Source organism: Paramacrobiotus metropolitanus, unplaced genomic scaffold, assembly GCF_019649055.1.
Source record: "Paramacrobiotus metropolitanus isolate TYO unplaced genomic scaffold, Prichtersi_v1.0 Parri_scaffold0000077, whole genome shotgun sequence".
Lineage (NCBI taxonomy): Eukaryota > Metazoa > Tardigrada > Eutardigrada > Parachela > Macrobiotidae > Paramacrobiotus > Paramacrobiotus metropolitanus.
In genome coordinates, this window is record NW_026570297.1 from 664,814 (window position 1) to 674,032 (window position 9,219).

Here is a 9,219-nt window from a genome sequence, read left to right on the forward strand (position 1 = left end):
TCCCAGCAGTCCGATGCGGAAGGTCAAAATGTTGTCAATGGAGTTCTTAATTTTAAGCACGACTATCTGCTGTCGAATTGGTTGGATGACTTCCGGGTCCAACACCGCATCGTTCTGGATTTTCACGGAGACAGCACGGTGTTTACTGCGTTTACTGATGGCTGCTGTCTGTTTCTTAAAGACCTACAGCCAAGATAAAATAGAAGGTCTTAATTGCAGTCGTTAATAGCCGCACTGATGACTGAGTGGCTGGGCCTCAACTGCGCCGATATTTTATTTGGTGAGCACGCTTTCTTGTTGTGGATGTTTTTTTACCAATATAAACCACGTTCTCGAATATTTTTGAGCAAAACACCACCCCCACCATCCGGTTATTAACATGCCTTAAATAGTCTTGAGTAAATTACTTTAGGTTTATGGGTCGCATAAATTCACTCGCACGTACGTCTTTGGTGGCGTCCTCACCACAGACCAATGTGATGCATGTTTGTGTGCGTTTAGCAAAATACTCGCCGCTCGTGTTCGAAAGGAATGCGCAGTCAGATGTATCCAGCGACGCAGGTGTGCAGGATCCCTGTGGTCGAGCAGTACACTCGCGTATATTCAGAGGAGAGTTGTCGAAGTTGGCGTCGGCTGTACTGGCCAGAGCTTCTGAAACAGAATTCAACTTCAGTTCAGCAAGACAAACGACAACGACAAATGCAGATGCCTTTTCATGTAAAAAACCGCAAAGCGCGGTCGATCGGGGAAGCAAGAATACAGACGCTCTGTAGCAGTTATATTACGTGTTAAGATTTAAGAAATTAAGTGTGTATAGAAATTTGTCGATACGAAAAAGAAACTTTAAGAATGGTTTCGACATTACATTCTTCGAATTAAGGATGTAGCCGGGACCACGTATTGACTAGCTAGTATATACCTACATCTTTAGTAATATTCTTCATGTTTGTCCACTCACAATGCAGTGTAACGTGCGTCTGATAATCTTTGCTGTCGCTCAAGTGAAATCTGCAGTCGGACGACCTCAGTGAACGCGGTGAGCAGACGCCGTGCGGCCGAGCTTCACACTCGCGTACGCTTAGAGGAGAGATGTCGAAGGATGCATCGGTGACATTCGCGAGAGATCCTAGAAACCACAAGTTAGTGTAAGAGAAACGATCCTTAAGTTGTAAACAGTAAACCTTCGATCTAGCTGTCTAATCATTAATGAACAAGTTGTCCAACAATCTCGAAAAATATCTGTAAGGTACTAAGTAATGTAGAGAATGTAGACCAATTTGGTATAAAAATAAACCTTTGAGATTCCTTACCGAAACCCATTTGACTCAAAAGCTTGCTCAAAAGTCATTCGGGAAGCCAAGCTTACCTTCTGTGCTGTTGGTTGCAATTGCATTCGCTGGCGAAGATGGAACCACTTGAAATACTGTTGTAATAAACGTAGAGACAAAGAAATATTCTATGATTGGCCAGGAATCCATGGTGGAGGTTAGTCAGAAGCGCCCTGACTTTTCAATTATTTGGCAAAGGCCCACCTCATTTTATGGACGTAGACACTGCACACATATCTATACGCATGCACCCGTCTTCTTCGCCGAAGACGGTATAAACCGGTATTGAAAAACGGATAAAAAATTAATGTAATGAAAAAGCGAGTGTAGTTCAAGTACAATTAGTAGCTTGTTAACTCTTAACATACAACCGAACGCTTCCGGCACTTTAAATTCCTATCATTAGGCTCCATCCGCCAACTATTTTTATTTGCTTTTCCTAAAGACGAACGCGAACATCTGGGGTCGGCCAAGATTACCTTTGCCTCCCCTTTGCCTTTTTCAACTTCACCTTTACCTTTGCCGGTACCCTTACCTACTGTTCAAATTGCTTTTAGGGCGAAAGCCATAGCTGGTCATTAAGTCAACAAAATTCCGAACGCCGAACAAACATGCTCACTTGATTACAGACGGATCCATTACCATTTATACATACATATATAGTGCAGAAAAGTAATTATTTTGCAAACTAAATACTTTCTTTTTCTCATATACTTTAGTGTCTTATAAAGACCTTTTTACAGTGGTTGCTGCACCTTGCGGGCTGTCAACGCCGGTTGTAAACCTCGACACTGACACACCTAAGGCACGTTTTCTACACGTCAAATTTTTGGAAAGCTAAATCCTGCCTGTTGTTTGGTGAGCCCCCTGTTGACGTCTGTTGTCCGCCTGTAACCTTCCAGTTGCCTTGGGAATTCTGCCCACGCATTGCCCTTGTTCTCTATCGTCATCTTCCGTTGTCCTGCGTTGTCCTTCGTTGCCGACCCGTTGTCCTCCGCTGTCCACCCGTTGTCCTCCGTTGTCCACCCGTTTCCTTGAGTTGTCCACCGGTTGTCTTCCGTTGTCCACCCGTTATCCTCCGTTGTCCACCCGTTGTCTTGCGTTGTCTACCCGTTATCCTCCGTTGTCCACCCGTTGTCTTGCGTTGTCCACACGTTGTCTTGCGTTGTCCACCCGTTGTCCTCCGTTGCCCACCCGTTGTCTTGCGTTGTCTACCCGTTATCCTCCGTTGTCCACCCGTTGTCTTGCGTTGTCCACACGTTGTCTTGCGTTGTCCACCCGTTGTCCTCCGTTGTCCACCCGTTATCCTCCGTTGTCCACCCGTTGTCCTCCGTTGTCCACCCGTTGTCTTGCGTTGTCCACCCGTTGTCCTTCGTTGTCCATTTGTTGTCTTACGTGGTCCACCCGTTGTCTTGCGTTGCCCATCCGTTGTCCGGCCGTTGTCCTCCGTTGTCCGCCCGTTGTATTGCGTTGAGCACTAAAATTTCTTGCACAATAATTTTTTAAGCCGGTATTGGGTTAGAATATTGCGGCGAAAACAGAGTCAGAGCTCATTTAATGAGATTAGATGCTAGTATCGGGGTTGGTGTGGTCTGGGAACAGTATTAAAACCAAAAATAAAAAAATCGGTTGCTCTTTGATATGGTATCGGCGACCACAGGCATGTACGTGCTTGGGCTAAGAGCGGCACTATTTGAACCAGAAAAGGTGCAAGGTTATGCGAAGGCTGCATTCGAAACTATGAAAATTGCACCCCACTCTCCTGCCACCTAAAGAACTGATAGAATCCTCACACCGAAGACACAGATTTCTCTGACTGTATCTCAGTTATGGCATGCCACAAAATAGGTCTTAAAAGCGTTGAAAAATTAATCATTGGCAGATAAGGTAAGAGAAAAGTTACGAGTTATATGTACACTGTACAGCAATGTTTGTAGAAAGGAAAATTAAAAAAAAATGTTCAACAGTTACTATATCCAAATATATATGCAAAAATTCGTGCACCCAGCCAAAACCCGTGGCAACTCTCGTGCATGTAGGCAGCAGCCATGCGGACCCAAAAGATCACCGGTGCCCACAGCTGACGCCCGTGCGTTCGCTGCGCACATACTAGTATTTAGGCGTCCGGTCGAGCTTTCTTTATCCAGTCCTTTTGATTTCTCGCAGTTAATTTTAGAAGCAAAGTTTGGCAAATATTTACGAATAACTAAAGTGCATTAAAATCGGCTCAAGATACAGTTTTCATTTTCCCAAAAGCACGAAACTAAAAATTAGCAAGAAACGTTTCTTCTTGTCGAAGAAATCCGCACTTTAATTTGCGTAAGTTTGGAAACGATTCAGCGATATGATGATAACAGGGATGAGCATTCTGTGTCATCAATTGCACTGAAAAGCAGAGAAATGGTGATAAAACACGCAGTGCCGTGCCAAACACGCACCCGGACATTTGGGAGTGTGACATTTCGCCGCAATTAAATTCGACGCACGACTTTTTGCCGCGAAGACATTTCGCCATTTTCATTAGTTTCCTAGGCCTGTTAGTCTATGTAATGCCTCGTTTCCAATCTGTAGCGAATTTAGCTACGGTACAGGACACCACCGTCCCATAATAGGAGATACGCGATACGGTATGTCGGTTTTCGCTTCGCGTATCTGGTTATCAGCGCAAAGATTCGGGACCGAGATATGCTGCATATCCGAATGCGTCCCGTTTCCACAAGGCCCAGACTCCAACTCTGACTCTGACTCTGATACTGACCACTCAAACTCTGACTACTCAAAGTCTGACTCTGACCGCTCAAAGTCTGACTCTGATACTGAAGGTTTCTTAGGTTTCTTGATAGTTTTCTTATGTCTCTTAATAGGTTTCTTAGGTTTCTTAGGTCTCTTAGGTTTTTCATCTGATCTAACTCATCATCAGCTAAAAAGTAAAAAGTAAGGACGATGATGCCAAAAGCTTTCAATCCAGGGAACAACATTTAGCAGTTCAGACTAGGAACTAACTAGAATGAAGGCATAAAAACAGTCAGCACAAGAATTCTTCCAACAAACCCCGAGAACACAAAAAAACTGGTAAGCAGTGCGATATGCGATCGAAGCGATGGTACGCAAATACAGCGATACGGGGCCAAAGCTGAAGATTCGATACAGGAAACGGAGAGCGAGCCCAGTTTCGATATGCGTAGCCTGTACTGCATCTTGGTGGTGCGCACCAAAAAGTGTCCCATTTTTGAACTGTAGCGAAACTAGATACTGCTGTATCGCAACGAGATACGCTTTAGAAAGGGGACGAAGCCTAAGGTTTCTTAAGTTTCATAGGTTTCTTAGGTTTCTTAGGTTTCTTATTTTTCTTTGAATTCTTAGGTTTCTTAAGTTCTTTAGGATCCTTGGGTTTCTTTTGTATCTTAGGGATTTTAGGTTCTTTAGATTGCTTGCGTTTCGTTGGTTTCTTATGGTTTTTAGGTTCCTTCGGTTTCTTAGGTTTTTTAGTTCTTATTTTTATTAGAATTCTTAGGTTTTCTTAGGTTTCTTAAGTTATTCTCTGGTTAGTTTCAGGCTAGTCTCAGGTTTTTGGTGGGTTATTTTCAGGTCATTTTTATGCTGTTCTTAGGTTATTCGTAGGTTTCTTAAATTTTTCTTATGGTTATTTCGTACTTTGTTGATTTCCTTAACTTTATTTTGTTGACCGAGGCCTAGCGGAGGTCCTCTATGTTTAGCGCCAATGGAAAAAGTGATGTCTGTCCGTCGGTCACCGCCACAAAATGCGCATGTGCTCTGGGGCGTTTGGTACCACATGCACACATGCGCGGTGGCCGTATATACTCAGACCACTTGCAGCTCAAGATATCTGTCCGTCGGTCAGCGCCACCAAATGCATTTTTATGCTGGGTCTTTTGGTACCGAAGGAAATACATAAGCATGGGTCCTTGCATGAGCGTAATGACTAAAATCTCCGATAAGTCCGCAGGTGCCGCCTTAAACCTGTTATACTGTCTGTACATAAATGAAATTTCCGGTTTGATATTTGGAAGAGACGATGTTTGTTAATGCAGCCTGCATTAACAGCTTCCAGCCTGCAGTACGATATGGACTGCATTATGCAGGTCTATATCGTAAGGCAGGCTCGAACTTCGAAATCAAAAACTTTTCTTCGGACCCATCGAAAAACTTTCAGCACAGTAAAGTGCCCTCCAACAAAACAATAAAAAAGCTACTCTTCGATTCATAAAGGATTTTTGCAAGGCGGAAAAAGTAGGCTTGCTATAATGTAGCACGTCACAACTGAACGGCGGCACTGCTGCAGTTTGTAAAACCGTGCATTGTACTGACAGACCCGTCCAGAGAAATACTAGTGCTGATCAGACCTGGCTAAACATTTAGCAGATGTTTTTGCTGAAGTAGGGCACAACGCTCTCTTGCGCGCCCGTGAAAGATAACGCGAGTTAGTCACCACAACCTTCTCAAGCCGAAAGCTAACGGCTGCGCTCATTGGTCCGCTACGTGATCCGCAGATGAATTACAAAACGCAGCTTCGAAGCTGCGTTTTCTATTTCACATACACATTCACCTCCGTTGTTGTGCATAGCCAACCGAGCTTTACACCGTGGTCACCGGAACCCGTAACATATAGTAAATATTAAAGCATTATGTATAATTGCTAATTTGCTAATAAAATGTGGTCCAAGTATTAAACCGCATTATTAATTTAGCCTCACTTAGTTTTAAAAGTTGTTACTACTTACTAGTAATAGACTATTAGTGATTGTTAATTTAGTAATTACGATTAATTATTAAAGTAATTATTATTAGTGATTACGATTATCAATGCACATTTGTAATATTGTGTAGGTTGTGTTACTGTAATTAAGTCTAATTATATTAATTAATAACGCGTATTAATTTGCTAAGTTACATTGAGTAAGTGGATACATTTTCTTCTTCAGTTAAGTTGTAAATTATTGCATTAATTAATGACACCTCAAGCATGCGGATTAAAACGTGCCTGCGGCCCTGCTGTACAATTCGTTTGTGTGTACGCATCTGGCGTTCGACTGCGAGTGCGAACCGGTGTGATGTCGGGTCCGATTACTCCACCAATCTCGCCAACTCATCTTGGACATCCCAGACAACAGAATCTCTGGATGGACCCGAACGCAACGACCCACTTAATGAACCGGCTGAACCAGCATAGAAGTCAGGTCGGAGGACAGAGCCAACAAGTGCCTGTTCCGACGACGACCACACAGGTCGTAATGTCGATGCCTCCACCCTTTACGGTCGTCCCACAAATTAACACCAACGGGAGAACCGAAGTGGAACTGCGCCAGCAAGCGACAACGGCTCGTGCTCACATAGAGACGATTAGCCAAGCACTGTCGCAGACTTCACAAATGGATCCAAACCACACCCAACACCGGGTGATCTTGTTAGGCCAACTGTCGTACTACGAGATTCGTCTGAACGACGCCAACACCAAGCTTTACGCGAAGGAACAGAAATCTCTCCAGATCTGCCAGCAGGCAGTAGCCCAACAGATAGCCCAAAGACTTGGAGAAGACACTGGCTTCTCGGCTACGACCACACAGATCGCAACGCCGACGTCTCAGCCAACTCCATGGACCTCGGCAGGCCCACAGACGTTTAACCGAGTACCGTCAGTGGAGATCGGAAATTACAGATCCAGAAGGAAGAGGCCATAAAACAAGCAGTGAAACTCAGAATGAGTTACTCACAGATCCCCCACACAGCGGAGAACTACACCGCCGAGATGGGAAGGATAGGCCGACAAGAGCAACGTCATATCGACTCGGCCGCCGACCTGGGAAAAAGAATACGAGCACAGGAACGACTCTTGCGCCCGTCAGGAACGTCAGCACCGACCACACAGGCGGTGATTGACGAGGAAATCCGACTAGCTCGATTAGATGGCCTAGCAAAGAAGCGTAACGAAGCGCTCCACGAGATTAACGAGGTGAAGAAACGCCTGGCCACACTCGATCCGACTAAGGAATATTACTCTTCAGCCGTCCTGTGTAACTCCGAGCAAATCACGTATTGGACTGAGAAACTGACGGAGAGGGATAACGAAAACCGAGCGTTACAACCGTCAACGACTCAACCAGTAGCCGTTCCGACCGGAGCGCAACTTTCACCGCTAAGTCAGCACACCGGAAGCGAGACTGTCGCTGGTTGCCATACTCGCAGGCTGCCATAGCAACTGGCCCGACAGCATTTAAAACAAAGAGAAGAACAAAAACTAAAAAAACCTAAAAAATGTGGCCCAAGAAAGCAGACGCGTGTGACCGAAGCTGAGCATCTCGGTACCACCGCGATACATTCATTGTGTCTTCAGGACTCTCGTAACCAAAGTTACTGCAAATTTACGTACGTGCGATGTGCTTAAATCATTTAATCTGAATACCATCATGGTGTATCCAGAAAACAAAAGCGGGATGTTCTTTCCTTTAGAATATTCCTCCGGCTCACCGCATTATAGAGCCATACTGGTAGGTAAAATTTTGAAATTCATTTTAAAATTTGAAAAAAATTGTGGAAAGCTAGTTCTGTGCGAGAACGACATTCAATGTGCGCTTTCGTGCAAAATTTGAAGAGCATCGGTTCATAATGAGAGTTTTTGGTACACCGCCGCGCGTTTAAAATTTTGGAATTTTATTTCACTACAGATAATTCCTCCCAAACCGGAAGTTGCGCGCACAAACGGTTTTTTCGCCTATGTATATGAATCCTTTGGCTACAAAACATTATAAGCAATGCAAAAAAGTTTTTGACAGTGTGCGACTGCAAAAGTTGGCGTGTATGTGTACGAATTTGGTGCTATGTACCGGGCCAAATCCCTCAAAACGCTGACGCCTATTGGTGTTGGGGCGCAACAGTGTCTTCAAGATGTTTTTCTCAATGCACCACAGCAATTTGATACGCATCCGATAGTGTAGTTAGCGTTACGAGACCTTACAGCAGCAACAAAATACAAACCAAACTGAAATCTTAAGTCCCTCAAGAACCACGAGTTCGCAAAAGTCGCTAATTTTGAACTTTATAACCTCGAAGAGTTCCTTGTAATTAACTAATTAGTCATTGAGTCAATTACTCTGAGATAATTCAGTAATGTACTATAAGTAATGCTTTATCAGGACTAACAGGCCTCGGTTCTCGAAGTTAAACAGTGGATGGCCAAAATCCATCGAAAACTCGGGTTGCGTGCAGACACAATTGGCCGTGTAAGGTCCTGAAGCACGGGCGGGCGCATTTTTGACACTGTTACAATTATGTATACTTCTATCGGATAAAGTCTTGTTGGCTCAGACTTCTAACTTGCTCCACGTGGTTCAGTATGCCGGAAATCTCCCAAAAACGATTTACTAGAGCGGTACCCGGGCGGTCGGCTACGGCACACAAGCGAACGAATCGGTGGTTGCTTATGGACAACGAAACTTCCAAGATAACCGAACGTGCCAACCACGTCTCATAACCTGCAGTAGCGCATTTCTTCTAATCGGCATGAAAACCCTGCAGTCGGCCCTGCCGATATACTGCGGTTTACGCCAACCGGACCTTACAGCGGTGCAGGCGTGCAAAAAATACGTCAGTCTCCTCTGTAGCCGTGGATAATAACAACGGGTGGACAACTGAAGGCAACGGGTGGACAACGGGTAACAACGTGTGGACAACGCAAGACAACGGGTTTACAACGCAAGACAACAGGTGGACAACGGAGGACAACGGGTGGATAACGGATGGACAACGGAGGACAACGGGTGGACAACGCAAGCCGACGATTGGACAACGCCAGACGACGGGTGGACAACGTGTGGACAACGCAAGACAACGGGTTTGCAACGCAAGGCAACAGGTGGACAACGGAGGACAACGG

The 9,219-nt window shown here is 44.8% G+C and overlaps 1 long non-coding RNA gene across 1 annotated transcript; it reads right to left on the reverse strand.

Moving 5' to 3' along the window:
- Positions 1–1,580, reverse strand: LOC129595434 (uncharacterized). Its single transcript, XR_008691316.1, has 4 exons — positions 1,367–1,580; positions 959–1,126; positions 446–651; positions 1–183 (listed from the first exon to the last, which is right to left on the reverse strand). It is a non-coding gene; the product is annotated as an uncharacterized LOC129595434 (long non-coding RNA).
- Between the last annotated feature and the right edge of the window lie 7,639 nt (positions 1,581–9,219).